General features: G+C 30.2%; 1 protein-coding gene across 2 annotated transcripts in view; it reads right to left on the bottom strand.

Annotated features, from left to right (window-relative positions):
- The window catches only part of LOC100166108 (protein Tob1), a 48,896-nt gene extending 24,567 nt beyond the window's left edge, over positions 1 to 24,329 (bottom strand). The window contains exons 1-2 of one of the 2 annotated variants that reach the window (XM_003244016.4): positions 23,911 to 24,329; positions 13,001 to 13,095 (exon numbers count right to left, since the gene is read on the bottom strand). The gene's annotated coding sequence lies outside the window, so the exon portion shown is untranslated. The remainder of the gene's footprint in view (positions 1 to 13,000; positions 13,096 to 23,910) is intronic. The other variant, XM_003244015.4, reaches the window with a different exon arrangement.
- Positions 24,330 to 24,534: the final 205 nt, after the last annotated feature.

Here is a 24,534-nt window from a genome sequence, read left to right as displayed (position 1 = left end):
TTCGTTTGTCATCGATTCACTTGGATTATGGAACCATTTTTTATGTTCACGTGTGTACGCACGCGTATAATATGGCTGATAGATTGAATATGGATTTATTCTCCCTTTTTCAATGTATTAAAATCGTTAAAATGCAGTACAATTTACATAAACCCTCGACAAAATTATATATGTGCGGTAATACATATATTATATTTTTATTATGATGCGATAATCGTTATTTTGAATTAAAACAATAAAATATATACTCGTCCGTCGTACACCGTTCAAGGTTGATAAGCGGCGTAACACTCGCGTATTACAGTATTATATTTTTCTTCGCAGCTTTATTTTTCGTTTTTATCGACCAGTTTCCAACTGCACGCGATACCTCCACAGCAAACCTGACTACACGAGCGCCTGTTGTTTTGGACGCTCGTTTTGTGAAATAATAGTAAAAAAAATTTACCTATATTATATTGTTTACAATCGACGGGGGCCGCCGATGACTTTGCACTATTTGCACAGTTGACGGTGCGCGGCCGCGACGGCAGTATACGTGGCCACGGTATATTATATTTTGATAAAATAATATTATATTATGCACGTCATAGGTATATCGTCACCACACTCTTTACACCGACTGAGTACTGTCAATGGGGGTGGCACAATCGCGTGTATAGGTATCCTGCAAATTTAATATTGTACGCGTACTTAGAACATTACACAATATTTATTATTTACGAGTCGGTGGTTGTTGTTACAGTATACACGTTACAAATTTAATTTATTCAGTCGAAATGTCCGAACAAAAGTAATGTTTTTGTTCTGACAATTTTAAGACGGTACCTATTGAACTTATTTAACTTTTAAGTTAATAATAATAATGAAATCAAAGTTCACCAAACTCAGCTCACGCCGTGAGCCATACGGTGTATGTACAATCGAATATTATGTAATATGTATTATGTGTGGAATATATAATATATATATAGTCATATAGGTAGTAACTAGTCCAGGGCTCGGAACTTATATTCTTTATGCAAACCATAAATTTGTAAAAAAACCTAGAATAATATATAAAATCTTAACCGACATGCCTGTGTTTTATTTAAAATGCGCGACAAGAAAATCCAGCCGATGAGACAAAAATAACACAACTATTGCGTTTGCGTAGCAACCATTATTGCACCAAAAATATGTCTTTTCCATATTATATTTGAATTATTATTATTCATATACTGTTTGAACTAAAACTATAAAAACCATTTTCCAAGTTCTTTAAATTAGATATTTTGACTGTGCATATTTTAGTTTGAATGTTTTAACCTATAATCACGTTATAGGTACTATTATAATTTATTATTATTATCGTACTGAATGGACAGAAGTTCGGGACGTTATGTGTGGTTAGGAGAGGGCCTCGGTGATATAAACGGGTATTGGGAGTCGTGAAGCACAGGGTGGTTCTGCGATCCGAGAGCGTGTAACCGTTGGCAACGGTCGGCGCGGCGTGACGTCACGCCAAAACTGTATCGTTACGTCACGCGTGCGGCGGCTTCGGCGAAATGTAGAGTAGGGCAAGAGTGTAGTAGCACGCAGGGGCTCTATCGACTATGCGGGCACCCCCATCGCAACCCCCTCGGAAACAGCCGCCGCCGCCGCCACCCACCCCAATACGACCGTAGACGCGTATACGAAGGAGGCCCACCGACGGCTCGCCAGGTCGACCGTACGGCGTACACCACGCACACGCACCCGCACATCGGTACCCGCGAGAATTGCCCAACTGTAAAATCGGTAGGTATAATAATATGAGTTATAACTGCGACGTCAAAACTACTATCGTCCCGTTATTGTACGTGTCGTCGTAATGTGTTATGCAAAAACTTCGATAGTAATATTATTATTATGAGGTCGTAAGCGACGAGCGATTTTTTACGGTAATATTATTATATATTTTTAGCTTCGACGTTTTGGCATTTATGCGATCCGCGTACGCACAAGCTTCATAACATATAGTATTATTGTTGTTAATGTCTTCCCGAGACGTAAGGTCAGTGAGTCAGCGAGTGTAGTACAGTATTGTATATGGCCAGACGAGTCGTCGAAATTTTGATTTACTCCGACGCCAATGTACGCATCCAATATCCATTACACTTAATACGCGTCCGTATAAATTTAATATCTTATAATATTGCGGCGCAGTGTACCCAACACGTTCGTCATTAGCCGACGATCTTCGTATATAGAACTGCGATATCGCGCAATTTTTTTCTGATTTATATTCGTACACTATCTCGCGAAAATAATTACTCGATTTCCTTTTTCCCTACCCGGAGTGATTTTCTTGTATGACTATATTTTAGTCTATATAATACATACGTAAATAATAATAATAAAATACACGCCCATCTATAATATCTAGTCTCCGGGTTTTTTCCACAACGGCCTTGTTTATCACACTTTTTCCGTATCGCCAAATGTATGTTACGGTACATCATTATAATATTAAATTAATATGCGATAGGATATCAATAGGTATAATATACCTACTACAATATGATTATAGACACCACACCTATATTCCGGACACGGTACCTGTATATAATGATGTTTATAATAATTTGTTTGTTGGTTTTTTCATATTTTGCGTAAGGGGTTCTCATATTATTATATTGTACAGTAATAATACATTGTAGTACAGGTTAGGTTACGTAACTATGTATAACTTTAAAACGTACAGCTTATCGTAATGGCGCCACACTACGGATTGTATGAATATTTTTTAATTGCTTTTTATCTGCTTCTCGAAATATGAATTAGGCTAACAAAAGACAAAACCAGATAATTGGTTTAAATATAATAATAAATATTGTATCTGATGAAAACTGCGGTTTTCCATTTATATCATATTCCCATAAAACTTTGCAAAGAATTAGACAAATTTAACTTATATAAATATTAATTACACAAGTAAATTATTTTATATTTTGCTCTATATACCAATACCGCAATTTATTCGATAAAATGTGAGGTTTTCCGTTTCCTGATTCCCATAATTTATTGCAGAGGATTAGAAAAATGAAACTTATATAATTATATAAAAAATATTGTAGTCTTATGCATATTAATATATCATAGTTGTATACAATGTACATGATATGGTTAAGTTTTTATACAGAAAAAATTTTTTTTTATCCATGAATATGTAAATAAAATAAAGTTGTTTTAAATATATAATGTATCATAGGGATACATTATATCGTAATAAATTTTTATTATTTTCGTTTTAACATTGTGATTTGTGAATAATAAATACCAACAACGGCGTTAATAATTTAATAAACAAAAAGAATATATAGAAAAATCATCGTACGAATAATAGATATGTATAATGCATTAGTATTTAGTAATTACTAATTGATACGGTAAAATTCATAAAACTATGAGTATGAAACTGTGATGCAAATAATGTTGATAAAAATTCGAACAATCGGTATTTCGCTAAACACGAACACAAATTATATAGTAATAATATACTGAAATGATTTAGACCAACGGTGGCACCATTTGGTACCAGCAGGCGTAATCGAGACCAACAGATGCAGAACAACCGCATGTGCGCGATAAATTCAATATTTGCTAAACATCGGTGATTTCTTCAAAACCGCAAATAAAATTAGGAAGCGAATACAATTAATTATATGAAATTTTTTTTAAAAATGTTTGAATTTATGTATTATTATTATTATAAAATGGAGATCAATTCTGAAATAATATTAACAAAAACAATAATGTATAACGAGTCGTGTTACCGGCAAACATTAATTATGTACAAGTAGGTACCTATACCTATAATAATATAACAGCAGTGTATAACTATAAGCGATAAACGACGCATCAAAAAAGCACAGTTATATTAATTATGTGCGCGTGTTGTTAAAATATAAAAACGGCCGGCCTGCAAATTGTAATTTTATAATATTTTGTATAGTATAAGACACGACGAACACGTATTTCTTGTATATAATAATAATAATATCAATAATAATAATAATAATATGGAAAACGACTATTACGAGTATCATATGACCGCACGTGACAAAAATCCAAAGGATAACTATACGCAGCGATCATGTGTGATAAATACAAGTATAGCTCGGCTCACTAGGCACAGGCCGGTTCGTACGATGACGAACCTCTCGAGAAGTATGCGAGAAGAAGCAGAAAAAATGTATATTATAAAAATTAATTACGGCAGACAAAACATTTGTCGCGTGGTCGTGCATATAATATAAAGGTACCGATTGCCAATTATGTCGTTTTTTCGGCGTTTATTATTATTTTTTTGGCAAGCCTTTTTGATGTTTTTTGTTGTTGCAAAAACAAACATATTATTATCTCCGTTATAAATATAACATTTATTACACACGCCAAAACCACGCACACCTCGGGCGGACAACGGACGGCCAGCCGCTGCAGCGCGGTACCGCTTGCTATACACTACTACTACTACTATTATTATTATTATTATTATCGTCATGTGGCCGCGCGCACACCTAGAGGGAAGGATGGCAGCGACGACGACGTTGGACACCCGCGATTTGTATAAATAAACACGCCGACCTCTTGACGAAGAAGACGAAAAATAGACGTGCGCGCGATCATCGTTGGAGCATCGTTGTCGCCGTCATCATATGGAAACTCACATTCGGCCCGACACACGTTTCGCCGCGTTCGTAATTAACACCGCTGTTGTAGCCAGTAGGTATATACGGTCTCAAAAATAGATTAGACTATTTGCGGCGAACGGTTCTTCTCCAGCGGGGACACATTCGAAGAAAAACATAATAATGTAATTTCGTTATTCCTCTTTTTCACGCCCATCGGCGGAGATAATGACGACGACGTTAATAATAATATTATCCAGTCGTCGGGTACACGCTCATTAACGACGGGATTTGATCCCTTTCGACGGCTCTCTCTCTGTATGTACACAAAATATAATAATATCGTGTACCATGTGTGTTTCATATTGTATAGACGTGTTTGCACGTTAGTGTAGATAATATACAGCAGATACGTGTATATAGATACTGATGACGGAACGCAGTGCAGCAGCAACGGTTTTATGTTTTAGGGTGTTACACTGTAGTTGTAGTAATAGTTGTATAGAATGTACAGTTGACTTTGTATCGGTTTTACGACTGCTGCGACGACGACGACGACAACGATAATATTAATATTAATATTATATTATATTATATAATAATATAACATGGTTTATTTTACAATACGCGCGCGAGTATAGGACGACAGATCTAACAAAAAAAAACTGCCATCGCATCGCATGGTCTAAATAATATTTGAAATTTATTATCGTATCAGCATTCGACGGTGCTCATCGGCGACGCGAAATGTGTGAACGCGGTTTATGCGGTTTATTACACGCGTAGCGTTCACACACGGAATCGAATATCGACGCGTAGGTCAAATGACAGACGACGACGGTATAGATGAAAAAATGATAAATCGATTTTATTAAAAGTACATAACAATAATTTGTGGTAACAATAATATTATAAGAGGGAATAGAATGATATTTTTGCGATGGAGACTATACCATTGTGAGAACTATACCATTGAGTATTGATATCCAATATTTCAATTTGTACCGAACATTGTACCTATTCATGTGTCATGGTAGGCATAACGCAATAACATATTCTGGAATAGGAAATTAAACAAAATTCCAATAGTAAAAAATGTCGAGTGAACACTATCGACGCGTAAAAAGTAAAAACACACGGATGGGGGGGTCTGCAATAAATCATTTTCACGACGATTTTGATAATTGACATCGATGTAGGTACGCGGTACATCATTGACCATATTATTATAATTTATAATAATATTATATTGTCCGTGTGGCAGTGTCGAGTAGTAGTTAATCGCCGTATTGACTGACACGATTCCGTCCAAGTACGAATATATATGATAATATAATATTATATTATGTAGGTCATGGGGGCTGCAATGAATCGATATGACAACCACGGCAGAGCAAGTAAGCCTTGGACGAGTTCCAACTGACGGACAAACTCGCACATTTACAATATGCACGCACATACCGCGGCGTGTGGTGGACGCGGATGTGATGATTAAAATAGTGATCGCTTTTCGGCACGACGACGATGATCGGAAAACCATTTCGATATCGATACGCAGATGGCGACTAAACGACCGTTTCGGAATGGGTACCTAGGTCGTAGTTAGATGACGATTGAATAATTCACCTTACTAATTACCATACTATAACTACCTAGTACGGTCGTCGTTGTTTATTTTCTGTAATCACTTTTTCTAACACGTTTTAACCGCAGGTACTAGCACAATATTATATTAAGTGGTGGCACTCTTTAATTGCTCATATACCTATATTGTTATATTATAAGTTTAATATTCATCAAGTATCGGTTTTTTTTCATACACATACAATGCAGTAATTTACTACGAGTCAGGATTCAAAGAGTACACCTAAGGTAGAGACAAAAAACGAGAAACAATCTAGTATAGGTATACATCTGAACTCTTCAGCAAATATTACTATAGTATAGCTGACTCGATAATTCGAAACGTTTGCTGCCGCCATTCACAATATTATACACACCGCGTGGATGGAATCCGTTTAGTTAGCTATTTTTGAGCATTGATCTTATAACAGTTTCAAAACGACAATGTGATATAATAATACGAATAACAGCGACATGTGCACAACCGACGGAAATAGACTACCACTACATAATATGGTCTCCTACACGATTTTTATATTTATAATAAAACAACATTATATAATATTATACATGATGCCGTATAATCATATATAGTGTAGGTATACAAATTTTATGCTATGACAAATGCCATAATTCGTTTTCTTACTGCGGGTATATCGACCAACAACCATTATAATGTATAATAAGGTATCAAACATTATGACGAATTCAGAAACAATGTGTACCACGTTGGTACGAATTGTTTTATACCGCAGGGGAGAGTATTATAATGTAGATACCTTTATCATACTACATGTTCGTTAAAAAAAAAAGTAAAACTACTTGTACAACCCATATTAAAAATAATAACGTTATTGCATTATTTACCCACGTGTTGATCATGTTACAAAAAAAATACACAGATGTCTCAACTCTTTATTGGAACGTTACATATTATATATATAGGTATACAGTCAATATATTATATTATTATATAGTTCAAGAGTATAATATTATAGATATTATTTCGTATAATTTATGTGATTTTGAATTTCGATTAAGTTACATTCTGATAGATATCGATAAGAATGAACGATATAACTTAATAAATTAAAATCAGGAGAATAATTATTATTGAACAATATTTGTATTTTATCATGTCAAGTTTATTTCCAAAGCTTTTTAATATTAAAAGATATATTTTATGATAATAAACTGTGTGTATGGAAAAAAAAAATAAGAAAATTAAAACCACTTTACAATATCTGTTGTAATAATATTTTCTGTATAGTATAGACATTATAATTGTATTGCTATTTTTTTTCATTAGATGATTTATAATTAATGATGAATGATGATCATTGCAATGTTTCATTTTACACATTATTTCGCAATTATTAAAATCGTTTTGTTGATAAGATTAACTGCACTTATAAAATGATAGAAGAACACATTATTATTTATAGTTTCAAACATTATACTTATAATACAATATACATTATAATGAATAGTTTCGACATAGCGGACGAAAAATAAAATTATTTTTTTTGCAATAAATACATTAACGTTTTGGTGTGTCGAATTGAAGTCAAGGTGAAGAGTTTAGTTCCGTTTGTTTGCCATACATATGTTTTCAAAAAAAAAAAAAAAAAACTTCGATAGTTTTCACTGTACAAATTATTGTTGGACATTAATTTAAGTAATAATCGTGATGTCTTGCGATTTACTTGGTTTGGTTTCAAAATAAAATACAATTAACCTTGTGAATGACACTCGCGTGTGACTTCTTGTTTTGTTCTGCAATCACATACGATCCAACATTTTTCGCCTATCTGTTAATCATAAACAACGATTGTGTTTACGTGACCAATTTTTTATGCATGCAAGACCAATGACCGGTTAAGGAGATGGTCGTTACATTTTTAAACCAGCGTTAAGCACCACTAAATTTCTAATTTTTTTTTTATATATAGAACATTTACCTACCCGTAAGTTATAACTGTAGAGAACGGAATTATATGCACTAAAAAGGTGCTAACATGAATGATGAAAATGGCAAAATATATGGTCCTATGTGCACAAAAAAAAAATGCATAATATGCAGTTTATGCATTGACAATTTTTAGCAAAATAGAAAAAAAAATTATAATTTATATCTTAGTTACAGAGTATATTTAATAAAGAATATCTTATGTATAGTGTATTGTCAAATTATCTCTATAATACAATAAATAAAAACTTTTAAGTAAATCACATTTCTATTGATTATAAATGTTTACAATTTTAATCAACTAATTATATATTATGTATTTATTTAATTATATTTAGTTCGGTGGGTTCAAATAAAGATACATTATAAATCGTGGTAGTATAACTATAATAACATCTATCATCTATGTTATTATTTATTTTCTATTTTTTTTAGTAACATTGTTGTTATACATTGTTGCAAATGAATACAAACAAAATAATGTTTATTATATTTCATTTATCAAAAAATATTTTCATGATTATTTAAAATTAATTATTGTCTATTAATAAACATATTAATACTCGTTTTTATTTTAATGAGGATCAAGGAAAGAGTTAAAAGTTATTATTTTTATTGAAAGTGTTTGAAATATACAAATATGCCTAAAGGCATATGCCTATTAACTCCTCAAATATGTATCAATATGCAAAATAAAATTTCGTATATATGAAATCAGTTTGATTTGAAACGCTTACTTTTCGACTCCTCATAGTTGTGCATATAGGTACTCAGTATAAATACTAAAATTCAAAAAATTCCGATCTCTAGTTATAAGTCTCTAGGTATATTATTATTTTATAACACATTATACTTAATTAAAGAAAAATTATTATATTATAGTGATCGAATCATAACAAAATATGTATTGTGAATAATTCATTCAAATTTAATGGAATACAATTTTTATAATTCCATACCAATGTATACAACCATAGGCTGATTAAGTTTATCCTAATTATACATTGGTATTTATAATTTGATTACCTTATCATTAGCAACAAATTAAATATTCGATTTATTTCTACGAAAATTATGTTTCAATTGTTCGATGTTTGACCTTATATTATATTATTATTACAGTCTTCATTAACGCCATTTGTTTATCAATACATGTTTTTTTATTAATAAAAATCAACTATATCAAAAATAAAAATATACCAAATACTAATTGAAAACTTTTTTCAATTTGTGAATTACTTATTAATATTTACAATACTAAAATATATTTATTACTTAATAAACTACAAATATACTTAATTTTACAAAGGAATATTTTAATGAAATTATTGATCTCTTTTTAACTTTTGAAACGTTGAACGTTTAATTTTTGAACATCTATAGTTCTCTATAGCATATTAGCATCTATAAAGAATTTACGGCGCATATATTAATAATATTATTAATCACTTCTTAGGAAATATGTTCTTTTAAAAGGGCAAATTATATTTTTTTTTTGTATGTTAACAACCGGCTACCACATTCATACTAAATACTATATATATATGTGTGTGTGTCACATAAATACATTATATACATGATACACCTATAGTCAATTTAATGAAATTGACAAAACTACAACTATGTGTTTTTGTAGCTCAGTCAAAAGTTATCTTCAAAACTAACTATTTTTTTATCAGTAAGCCTTGCAGGTAGTTAATAGGTACATATATCTATATACATTGAACAACCACAATATAAATTATAATAATATAAAAAACAGTTCAGTTTTTTTCTGTTTATAATCTTATGTGTGAGCATAAGGTTCATTGACAACATTTATTATGGAATATATAATAATATATGTATATTGTATGTATAGGATACGAATTCCTCACCTTCATAAGTTCAGATAAAAACCTCATTTTACATTTGAATATTATGTAATATCAGTAGGCTAGGTGAGCATTGTTTAAATTTGAATGAAACATCCTGTCGATTTTTTTTTTAATATTTAAATTTTTACAACAATTAGATACAAATTAAAATTTATTTTACACGTATTTTTTTTTTTTTTTTTTGAGAAAATTGTTTTCTTTTTAATTATAAATTATTTACTTATTTTTTGAAGTATAAGCTATAGGAAGTTAAGTATTAGTTTATTTTTATAATTGTTCATTCTACTATTGTATCCTATATCTATATATAATGTGCAGTAATCTTAAACTCTTTTGGAAAGATCAGACACGTTGAAAAACGAATATCACACACATTGATTAAACAACTCGTTCAATATTGGGTTTATATTGTACAAAAAAAAAGCCAATTCGGTAATCGGTGGCGTAAAAATAATATATAATTATAAACGTTGTAATTTAAGCACACGTGGTCTGGTGCCCGTGGAAATTATGAGTCAACATCATCGTGCCATTATATGTATGATTAATGAAAATAGCTTAAGTCAAATATATTTGAAAATTATGCAATCCACTATGAATAATATTATATTATAGAGGTACAAAGAGAACAATCGTTTTACTTGATCTATAGAGAGTGAAATAGTGTATGTGCGTTCGAGAGAGAGAGAGAGAGAGAGAAAGAGACAGAGAGTCAGTGAGAGGCAGTGAGACAGATAGAGAAATAAAAACATCGTCCTATACATGTCGATCTAAACGAAATTATAGTAAACAGTCGTTCACGGTAACCCGTTGACCCGCAGGTGTACATATTATTACATATTATACAGTAGTTGTTGTAGTTATAATATCATATAGGGCCTCGCGCACTTATTATTGATTTATGTCGAGGTCTTTCACCCGTTGAAATCATAATAAAGTGATCTATGGGACAAGGTTTATCGAGTTAGAAAATGGTCCGAAGTTTCGAACGAAAACGAAACTTGACATTTTGCTTTGGCTGCCCATATATAACATGGTAGGACGGTAGGTACTTTCAAAATAAAACGAGCTGCACTAATGCACTACCTACCTATTGTCTATTTCTTGTTTTATGACGTATACGTAGCCATAAAGTATTATAGACTAAATACTTATACCGCAATCGTGTATTTATTTCACAATATTATACAATAATATTATCTTGTTTATCAATTAATATAAGTTGATATTTTATTAAAGAGGATCACAATAAATTAAAAACAAATTGCAACGTTTAATTTGCATTACTATTATAATACATTATAATATCTAACAAAGAACCAATGCAACAATAGTAATGTTGCTTGAACGCTACCTTTATAAATAACAGCATAATATTATAACGATACATGTTGATTTAAACTATTTTATTCATTATCGTTCAGCACAATAAACTCATTCGAATAGGTAATAATTGTCTTGAACAAATTTGGAATGTCGGCGGCTATAATATGGTGTAAGAAAATTGCTTTATTGGTAGGTGGTACGTTTTAATAAAATAATATAAAATTTGTAGAGATACTTAGTATAATATTTTAATATAAGTATACCTAATATTTGACTTATAATTTTAAGTAGGTATTCGGAGATAATGTATTTATTAGGTAAGTGATTTTGGAATTCTAACGTTTCGTGAGAATCAACGCATATCTCTACATTTTAACTAGGTACCTATAATGTCGTTTGTTTACCCTATTATAATATGAATGCATTTTAATTAATCGTCCTTGAAATACGTTATCAGTTATCACATATCGATACAAAAATCAAGTGACATCCAATAAAATGATTTCAAATAAAATTTAAACTATGTCACTATCTGTCTAGTCTAAATTAATTATTCTGTAGAAAATACTAATCAATTAGTTGCAAAAATAAAATAGCAACCGATCTTGTTTCTAAAATTTAAATTTATTTTAATGATAAGCATATTATATCCATTATTATTTTTTTTAATATTATGATATAACTCTTAAAAGTGTAGTATAGATAATTCTATAAACAATTTGAAAAAAAATTTTAAATGTTTTTGGTAATAATATTTATAAGATGGATTTTGTTTTTTATCGCAAGTGTTTGGTGTCGTTGTCAATTCATATTGTGACGTTAGTGATTCAACTACGCAGTAGGTATAACGTTTAATCGGTTAGCATATTCAGTACGAGTTCAAATTATTCTTTTGAGTTTAATTATTAATTAAACTTTGGTTTTTAGAAGACCATTATTATAATATAGTCTAAGAGTATAATAGATAAAAACCTACAAATTTGATGTTTTTTAACTTATAAAACGAAAACAAATTACTAGTCAGCTAAACTGGTGACAATGTTTTGAAAGCGTTTGTTTGTATGAATGTATATATAAAGGTAGAGAAAGCAATAAGTCGGTAAATTTAATTTATGCAATGGTGACAAAAGATAATCGTGTAGCGAAATTGACAGTGATACGTGATTTTACGTATGCTCTGTGATACACTGTTTATGACAATACACTACGGGAAAAAACTATTATTAAAAATGAGAGAAACTTAGACATTTCTGTAGATAAGTTTGGACTTTTAGAGAAACTTATAATTCAAAGACAATAATATATGTTATATTATTATGAAATTCTTTTTTTATATTGTTTATTATATTACTTATGTTTTGAACACTATTGTACCTATAGGTACATAAAGTGTTTAGAAAATATTTTTATAATTTTATAAATAATATAATGTAATATTATGTATTTATATCCATTACCTATACTAAAATTTTATACTAAAATAGCTTAAATAAATACAAAAATTGTACAAATAATGTAAGTATTTACTATTTAGTAGGTATGTATTTACTTACCGAGTATATGCTGGTTGAATTAGGCTTAAGTATTAATTATGACTGTCGTCCTCAGAATAATGGCCTCAACGTTTTTAGTTCCCAAAAGTAGTTTTCTGAAACAAAAGTTTTTTATTTAACTAAGCTTTTATTATTAGTCTTGAGTTTTTTTAGTAGTACAACATTATATTGTTTTAACATTCGATTGATCAAACACTTTAAATTGTATATCTAAAGTACTTGGTCTTAAAAAACGGACAATATTAATCAATAAACAATATTGAATCAAGTTTTAGTCAGATAATATATATATTTAGTTAACAGATTGTTTTTTTATTTGGTGAATATTTATTAAATAGGTATATACCTACAGTTTAACTTTTATAAATTATTACCACATTAAAATAAATAAAAAAATAAAAGTAAGGAAGATAATATTGTAGTACTTACTTAAAAAATTTAAATTTTTAAGTTATAAATTACAAATTCAAATGTACATTATAGATGGTAAGAACTAAAGACGGTTGGGTACAACTAGGGTAGGTAGTCGTTTTTTTTTAATAGAATAACGTACATAGCATACTGTATAATACCAAGAAATGAATGCACTTTGACTACAGGACGAGTACTACCATTGAGTATAAACTATAATAAATTATAGTAAGCAATAAAGTATTAAGTAAATAAGTAAAGCTATACAATACCAAGAATGCTCACCCCCATTTTTTCAATTTATTAAAATTATGATTCTTGGAATTTTCAATTATACTTTAAGATAATATTTTAAAAGTCTTGTTTATACCTACTACAAGGATAATAGTCCTTAAAAATAGTATTATAAAAATATAAAATATAATAATATTATATTATGTAATATTGGATCGAGATGTTTACTATATGCACTTAAAACATTTTTACAAATTATAAATGTTAACAGATTAATATTATTCACTAACATTTTCAAATCACAGTAGTCACTCCATATCTTTCGAACTCATTATCATGGACACCTACCGTCCTTCGACAGTTAGACCTTAGTACACAAAGGTAAGTAACTCTAAAACTATATAAGTACTCGGTCGAGATTTGATTTTGATACTTCAAAACATCCGTTAAATATAATTTACAGTAGATAAGGGGGGCTCTCATTTGGAAAACAGAGATGTGTATATCTACATGATGATACTCCTTATGTACCTAGTATATAAAATCTCAAGAATTTGAAAATGCGGTCTCACAGTATATTTAAAAATTTCAAAAAACAAATGTTCAATAACTGAATTGTTGAAGAAATAAGTGGTGTGATCATGTTTGGCGAATCAAGCCGGTACATACTCAGTCCTCAGTACTCAGTAGTATTACTTGAAAATATAAAATTTCAATTTCAAATCTGAAACAAAGGTTGTAACCAGTTGAGAATGCATTTTGTGAAAGAAAGAGAGAAATCACTACAATTACAGTGTTTTAATAAATTGTTCATCTTTAAACGATAGCATTATGATATTTTATATATTAAATTCAATACCAATACACCATAGATAGATATGATATCTATTATCTACAATGTTAATATTCACTATTATGAATTTTTATTATAATTGTACTAATATTATTTGAATTCTATTTTTTGTTTAAAATTACTGAGTAGAAACCTTATAAATAATTTCCATTTAATTCAAGTAGGTAGTCAACAAAATAATATTTTAGAAAATAAAAAATAATCAATATGATGAATATTATGTTTTGTATGATATTATTTTACACGCGGTCTTTGTACAGAAAGTCAAAGTTTCAAACGCACATGTGAATATTTAATTTGAATAAAAATGTTTTTCTTTTATATGAAAATATAAAATTAAATAATAGAAATATTAGACGAGTAAAATTATCTTATGTAGAAAAAATAATCAATAACTCCATAATACAATACAAAGCAAAATTTTAAAATCTAAAAGCAATATTATATAGAATAGTTCAACTTGAAAAGTTTTTTGGCGTTTGTCAATAAATATGTGTAATGTATATAAAGTAATAGGAGAAGACTATATAATTTATATAATTTATATTATATATATATATATATGAATTACAATTTGTTATACACATGAAATATATTATTACGTACATAAATCGTAGAGGGTTAACAACAATTATTCTTTTAAATGTATTTTTAAAATGACAACTGGCCAATATGACCAAAAAAAGTCAATTTCACATATTTTATTGTATATTATGCGTAAGTGGGTATAAATTTAAACGCGCATACAAATTTTAAATTGCACATTCAACTTTTGAGTTATGATTCTAAATAGATGTACTCAACGATCGGAAGTGCAAAACGGTTTTGGGTGTTTTGGCAACGATCATTCGATATATAAGTGTATGCACTCTCACCGTACCCATACTTTATACTTCTCTAGTGACAGTAATATTATTATTTTTAGGCAAGCATTCTTGTCCCACGTGTCTATTACAGTGACCTCTGGCTAGGCTAACTGACGTAATTATACAACGAACTTATCATAAATATTTTAAATTAAATTATGTATACCTTTTATGTACTATTTTTGTAATTAAGGTTTTAAGGTTTACATAATTTATATTATAAAGGTACAAATTAAAAATAAGCACTACACGCAAATATAAATTATGCATGATTATAATGTCATTATTTAAAATACCTATATATAATATTCTAGTGATCGCAAAAATCATGATAAATAATCAAATAAACAGTTTATTATTATTTATATTGTAAGATTTTCTATACTGAGTAAATTTCTATGAAAAAAAATGGAACGTAGATATGTTATTAAAAAAAACATGGTTTAAAATGTCTACCGGTGGATAGGATACAATAATCTATTGTAGAAAATAGAGATGTAAGATGACAAATTGTTGTTGTATCATAACTTATTGTTATCACTCATTAAGTGCGACTATAACGATTATTTATATTTATTAATCGTCTTCTTTTTAGTCAAATTGTTAGTTAGAAATGGCAAGAGAGAGGAGGGGAAATCCTCTTCCATGCTGCGGTTCAAACATGGAAAAATGACTATTATTATATTATAAAAAATATTAACTTTTATAATTTGATAGGTGAAAATTATGAAACTACTTTTTTTATTGATTACATACCTAAAAATGTTGTAAGTCCAGCATAATATAGTTTTTACTGCATTATACATTTATTCATGTAAATACATGAACACAATAATTGCTTGGAAGTTGGAACAGTGCAGGTAACTATAGATATATATTTTGCAGAATACTCGAAAAAAAAACCATAACAATAATAGAAATCATTGGTTTAACAACACTAGAACATGCGATATTATGATATTATTTTGCAGGTTTTCAAATAATAAGGACAACTAAAGTAAAATTTATTAAATTGCACAGTGGAATTGAATAAAATCAATACAATTTATTGTGCAGTTTATTGTTATCGTTTTGAGATAAAATATAATATTTTTTAAGTAATTTATTGAAACAAATACTCGGTAGTTTCAAGTTGGTATGTGTAAAATAATTACATGCGTCTGAATATGTCTGCGCAGACACAAGTGTCTAGCCTCAACGATATATTATTTAATAACGATTAATAGACGAACCGCGTTTTAGAGAATTTACTATTCTCTATACAATATTAATTATCTTAATAATTGTTGAGTATGTTATACACACATACCTACCCATATAATACGATGAGACATCGGAATTATTACACAGTGCCTGTAATAATATTATGTAGGTACCTACTATAGGTGGGTGTACGAGGTAGGCACTAGCTGTACACACACATACACAACTGACACGCGGACAAAAAAAAAAAGTAAAATTACTATATAGTATAATATAATATTATTAAGTATATTATATTGTGTTTATAGTCTTTGTCTTTGGACTTTGATCGTATATATTATATTTTTGTATCCGACTATAAAGTGAATGTATTTTTAACACGTTTGGTGTGAAGGGGCGGCAGGGGTGTTAGTCGGTAGATACACCCGAATCGATTGTGTTTTAGGGCACAAGTTTACAGCGCACACAAACAAACCGTAAACTCACACACACACACACACACACACACACACACACACGCGCGTGCACACAGCCAACCCCTCCCCTCCGTGTATCTAAAGTTTTAGGGAACCAAGGGAAGTATCTGGGTCAAATCCCTCTTCCACCACACGACTAACTATATATACACTGCATACCACTGCTCTACAACCACCCCTAACCGACCGGGACATCACGACCGAGGAGGCGCGTCACGCACACGCCGTTCCGCAGACGCTCGTTTATCACTACGCCGAACCCTCCTCTCGTCGTCGAACCCCCACTGACTACGCGAATATACGATGGTATTCTTGGTGTCCTAGGTCTTTTCCAGCCAGCCAGCAGCACGGAGAAGGCGTACAATTATATATTTCTCTTTTTATGTTTTACGATAACAAGCGAGGTTAGGCTGAATCAATTTGGCCGTAATACGAATTAATTGCCAACAACATCATCCGTCATAAAATATATAATAATTTATAATAATTACATTAGTATTTTAGACATATTTGACAGCTACGCATGGACACGAGGCGCATTGTTAGTCAATACGGTGAAAGTTTTACTCATGTCAATATCGAATACTGTTTTAATCGTTAATTGAATACCCAATTCATATTTTATAAGACACTAAATATTTACAATTTTTGGTCCTGAGCGGAGCGATTGTATTGATTTTACAATAATGTGTGTATACCATGCGTGGTTTATTTTTGTGTCTGTCATCACCTTTAGGGAGCAATGCTTGGATTTTCAACTTCAATATTTTTTTCTGGTGGAAAAGTGAATCAAGTTGGTACTTCGGGAGTCAAAAGTAAAAAATTCCTAGTACCTACTTTTTTAAATAATAATTGGAAATTTCGGGTGCCCTAGGCGTTATGCGGTTAGTCGGTACCGGGTACTAGGTATTGACTCAAAAGTTAATAACAATAATGTATGATATACACAAATATATAATATATTATATTGTATACTATTATAATAATTAAACTATATATTATATATAAAAATTAATGTACGTTTGTGTGGGGCTTATAGACTTGAACATTACTGAACCTATTGGCACTAAAATTTGGCAATTTGCACACATACTCTTTGAATATCGGGGAGTGTTCTTTGCTTCGTTTCCCAATCCCTATATAGGTTGTGTGGCCCACACATGAATTTCGTTTTGGCTCATGAAAATCGAATATTTTTTTTCTATTTTTTTTTTACATTGAAATTTAACACATACATTACAATGACATGTTCAATATCGAAATACACTCGACAACTACAACTTACTGTACAGCAGATCGGTTACCTATTCCACCGTCCCCCCTTTTCTTGTATAAATAAATCTAAAATAAGATATTAAATTATTATTTTCGGATAAAAATATATTTATATTCTAAAAAGAGGAATTGTAAATATTCAGTGTACTTAATATACAATAGGTACCTAAGTGCGTCAATAATTGTGCACCTACCTACTTATAGATTCATACATCTTATGCATGTGCTCGATATAGGTAATAGAATATTCTATAATAATAGAAGGTGCCTACTGCCTACCTCCCTGATAATATTAAAATTGTAAATTAAATTACTATGTTTAATTTACATTTTGGTTAAATAAATATTTTAAAAAATAAGGTATCAGCTGTAAAAACAGATTACAGCTGATACCTTACAGTTTGGTGGTGAATTACTTGCTATACGTCGCGACGGGCACAATACCGCGGGTAATCGATCATGTTGGGTTATGTAATATGTTGGTAACCAGCTGCATGCACGCGGGTGATAATCAGAAAATCAGAAACATTATAATTTATAACACATTATTACGATGATATTATAATACGCTTAAACGTAAACGTTTGAGGTTAAAAATGAAGCGACCGAATCCATTATCCAATGGATACGAATCGAGTAGGCCTCTGTATTTTTATAAAAAAATACACACCGGTTCACATTTAGGTACCTATATTATATTGTAACTTGTAAGCACGCCGAATACTGCCGATACAATATAATATTATTATTATCGTTTTGACGAAGTGAACGGAACTTGTGAACTGGAGCAAATTATAGCACAGTATACCTATCGCTGTAGTTGTATAGTATATGGTGAGCTGTTAACCAACGATAATGTGTTTCAACTGTCGCGAGTGTTCAATAACTCTCATGTTTAAAATATTATGAACAATCGGTTTTAAATATTGAAAAGTTTCAGATAATTCGTAGAGACTCTACGTATAGAATGCCGGTCGACTTATTACGAATTAATATAGCCTTGGTTTAGTAATGATAATTAATGAACTGCCGCTGGATCGCAAATTGGGTCAGAAATATTTTCTGCGCGCACTGTGTATACACACACACACACATACACAAAAATAATATAATATCAATCGAAAACCCAAGTGGTGCTGGTTTGCCGCTCTATTGTATATTATAATACATATTATACTAGCTATATATACGTCATATTACATATTATTGTGTGTACGGCGGCGTTGATAAACGCATATAATATGTAGTTCCAGCGTAATGGCATTGGATATCCGGCAATGGTTCTATTGTGTTATCTGCCTGGTGCGCTGATAACGACGATACAATATACGTACACACAATAATATATTATTATATAGATATAAAATAATATTATATTGTAACTTATAAGTTGTCGAGGCGATTACGTAATGTGTAAAACAGAAACGACGAAATTCCCACGGAGGACTAGGCCACATTACGTCCTATATTATAATGTTGTAGTCGCCAGTGTGCACGTGAAAGGAAGTAGGTACCTATATCTACATAATTATACATAATATATATATATTATATACTATTATATACCTTCTATATAGTGTCAAAATTGTTGAAAAAACGTTGCCGTCATTCATCATCATAGCGTCTTTTATAAAGAGTTTCGGATGTGCCTCGGTGACGTTTTCATTCGACCTTGATTTCGGTTTACATTTTTTTGCTAATATTATTAACCTTGAACAAGTTTTTCTTCTCCCGATCACGACATTAATCACAACAAAAATACAAGTTTTTGCGATACTTTTCATAATATTATATAATCATATTATACCAATAATATTATATTCTTGTCAGGCTGGTTTTAGTATTGATATATTCAAATAAATACACTATACAGTAAAACACAAACGAAGATGATATTATTAATTTATTATGATATAGCAATGTATTTTAAATATAAAACTGAGATTGATGAAAAAAAACAAACCAGGCTAAATCTATTTTTGGACAAGTTGTGGAATCGAGTTTACGACCTTGATTGAACCTGAAAATATTTATGCCATGGAATCTATTGCGACAATATTCAAAATGCCTATTACTCTAATGCTAGATAGCCCAAGTCACTTTTTTTTTTATTAATTTATTATACGAAGAGATGTTCATGATGGCAAATAGGACGGAAGTAATGAAGTATGTTTCCAAATCCCAATCATTCTGAAAGTCGTTAAATCTTTAAAATTTGTAATTTTTTAAAGGTACATTAATTGTTGGTGGTTGATCCCTCTTCTAATACCTACTCGATGAATATGAATACCAACAACGAATAAAAAAGTTTTAAAAAAGTTGAACACATACTAATTTAACTTTTTCATTTTACAGAAATCATATAAAAATATATCAAAATAAAATAAAGTTTATTATATTATGATATATTTAAATAACTTTTTACTTAGTAGACACTACTTATTAACATTCAAACAAAGTTATTAATAATTATACTTACATAGGTAATTGATAAACTAAATCAAATATCTATTTCAGAATATTAATGCAACGATAATTTTTAATATTTTCGCATATTTTAGGGAATTTCAGGTACATAATACATTAATACAGTAATACCTATTGGCCAACAATATGTTTTTAAATATTTACTGCAATAACTTTTTTTTATCATAAATACTAAAACAGTTAATTATGTTATATATTTATATAATATGTAAAAATTCTTAGTAATATGAAAATGAAAAGTGTTTGCTTACGATTAAAACTTTTAGGTATATGAGTTTTACCAAGACAAAATAACAAACACTAACCTGGCACGGTGATAGCTACCTACCTATAACTAATTATTTGACTCGTTATCGCGTTGAATTATCTTCATTAACATTGGCAAACTCTTTCATTTTAATCGTTGTTAACGTAATGGTTTTAATGGTTTTATCGACAACGAATTTTATGGGTCATCATTTTCTCATTGTTTTGTTAGCACGTGCTGGTAATTAAATCGCTAAATTAAAAGTATCAATGAACATTCAAAAAGTTAAAAATATAAAAATGCATACAAAAGAAAATGTCTTTGTCTTATTTTTACCACTTGCCTTAACTTGTATGCATGATTACAAACAATTTTTATTATAAAACTGGATTACTAATCACGAAGTCAAATTTTAGTTTTAATTTACCATAATTATTATTTTTTTTTTTAAGTTTTAAATTGAAAATAATATAGTCCAACTTATAAATTCTGTATTATTTGCGTATCAATTCCTACCTATTCCTGCCTATTCCTAAAATAATAATGTCCTTTAATAGTTATTATGTATATAATATATGAGGTGTCGATTTGAAAAATCAATAATGAGTAATTAATTGCAGTTAGCAGTTAGAATTGTATTGCAATTTGTAATTTGCAACTTAAATATTTATATTAAAAAAAAAAAAATGATTAATACATTCCAAATGGAATCCCATGTTTATAAATTTTAAATAATTTAATAATAATGTTGTAACACATTTCTCATAAAATTAAAATTAAATAAATAAATGATTTACTAAATTGTGTTAGATTGTTATTTTTTAATTTTTCTTTTCTCACCTTGAACATTTGCTTTTAATTTCTGTCAACTTTAAAATAATTGCTCAATATTTTGAAACAATTTTGTCAGTAAAATTAAAAACATTATTGTAAGTACTTAATACAAATGAAATGCGTATATTTTTAATTGTTCAAACACTAGGTATAATAAGTTATTTAGATACAACATAATATCAACATGTACAGTTTACAAGACGTAATAATATTTTGCGATTATCTTTTTTACGTATGATAATACGATCCTGGGATCATTTGATTTAACAGTTTATATTAATTTTGAATTTATTGGTGTTGGATCAATAAAATATTCAGATAGAACTATAGGTATCTTCCTATTAAAAGAATTAAAACGTTTTGAATTGAAAAATAGTGCATTTTAATAACCTTATTGCTGCTGCAGCTCTATGCAGTTTAATCACTTCGGGTAGTTTTATTTATTATCATACACGCACATGTTGAAAGTTATTAAGTAAATTGCTATTGGTAAATTTCAAAGAGCGTGCAAGTCACAAAATCCGTTATATTAACGCTTTCCCATTAGATTACACACACAATTGTATTAACCCGTTGGTATCTTCTCTATTGGCCATTGACCTATATCGTTTTCGTTTTTTCTTAATTAACCATTTTATAAAACGTACAACAACAATTGATGGCGTTCGCGGGGACACGTCCTTTAACGGTTGATGCTTCACCCAAGGTGAAATTTTGTATACACGGTGTTTTCCCCTCCCCATTCGCAAACGAAATTCCTCCACCCAAAGAAAGTAAACGGGTTCCAAGGCAAATACCGTAATATCGCCAAAATATTAAAAATAAATATTATCTAGAAGGTAGGTATACTTTTATTTTTATATTTTTTATAAAGACATTTAACAAAAATTATCGTATCATTCTATTATTGTACGAAAAATACAAAAAACACATCACCAAATCTTATTAAAATTAAAATTAAATTAACAATGAAGGTGAAAGTCAAATATGAAAGAAAGTGGGGATTAGAAAAATATGTTGTTATTAGGTTAAATGTCAACGCCTAATCGATAGATAAACGTGCTCAGATTACGATCGAAGTCCCAGGATTTTATTTAAAAAAAAATCATGGTTTTTCATTTCAGTAATATATTTACAAATGTACAATACTGAGAAAACCCGTGCCAATAAAAATTGTCTCATACAATTATTTATTTGATAGATCTAATCAATAATTTTGAAAAATTGCAATGAGCGTAACATAGTTGCGTGCCCTAGCCCCTAAATCATTGTTACAGATACCTATTTCGAATAATATCCATTCACGGTATTCGTTTGAGCTTTTATTAATTTCCTTTAAACCAGTGGTACCGAAGTCAAACATTTTACATATAACATCAGACGCCTCCACATAAAATTTTTTCACCCACCTATTTCTTATAATTACATTACCATACACCAAGTATAGTTTTTACGTTGTCTATTAAACAAATTTTCATAAAATAACTATATAATGACGAAGGTGACCCCCTACATACTAAAATCACCTATGACAATTGTCATAGGTAAATATGTATTTTGGCGCCACTGCTTTAAACTGACATCACTGACAAGAAATTTTAATCGTTAATTAACTGTAGATTCGACAATTTAATAGAGCAGAACGAGAGATTTTTAAATTTAATTTTACCTACAGATTAGTATAGGTACGCATATATTTTTCCGAGTGTTGGAAATTCCAATCACATTGAATTACGACTTCCATATAACTTTATGGGTACAACCGGTACTGGCATAATTCGTCATTTGTGTAAATTAAAATGATGATAAATTATAGAAAAAATAGTATTTTGGGACAGGAAAGATTCCATTTACTATCGGTTGGATATCCCGCGATTACCGCGGTGTTCACCCAACCGGTTTCGTGCACGTGTCCCGATCAGTATAGTATTTTGTTAACGTATAATAATTTTAATGTTACCATAATGTAAAATAAAAAAAAAATGAAATCAACTATTACTTCGGTTAAATAACTGATGACTTACCAAAGGCGGTTGAGTAATTCCTCCGTTGGAACTGTTGGGCTGCCAGCGTTGAATTTTAATTCAAAATCAACAGGACCAAAAACTTTGACGGTACATAAAAAATAATATGTAGGAATAAATGTACGATAATATTATACTATACAATATATTATTATGTAATGTTTGTATATATATATAAAAACAAAAAAAAACAAATCGATTTGGTAATATTTTGTAACCGCGCGGTTTTCCGTTAGCAAAAAACACACGACACACTGCGATGATCAAAAACCGTCCGAAAGAGTTTGTGTGTGGGATATATAACAATGCGTTATATAGTGAGTAAAAAAAAAAAAAAAAAACAACAACGTTTTTATATTAACAACTAAAGGAACAGAACGGCAGAGCGTACGGAGCGCGTGTGACAGACCGAATGCAAGGCGGCCCGGACGGCAGCCACGGCGAGCGTCGCGCCTCGGGGGCTCCGGCCAATATGATGATTGACGTCACAGCCGCGCATACGTCACGAGCGGCAGCACCGTTGCTAGGGGGTTCTGACGTCACGGCGGCCCTCGCGTAGGCGTATTGTACACGCTCGCACGCCGCGCGCGTCCCGGATGTGTCCCGGGGGCGGTCCTCGCTTCA

Source organism: Acyrthosiphon pisum, chromosome A1, assembly GCF_005508785.2.
Source record: "Acyrthosiphon pisum isolate AL4f chromosome A1, pea_aphid_22Mar2018_4r6ur, whole genome shotgun sequence".
In the NCBI taxonomy this organism is placed as follows: Eukaryota; Metazoa; Arthropoda; class Insecta; order Hemiptera; family Aphididae; genus Acyrthosiphon; species Acyrthosiphon pisum.
This window is presented reverse-complemented; position numbering and strand designations above follow the sequence as displayed.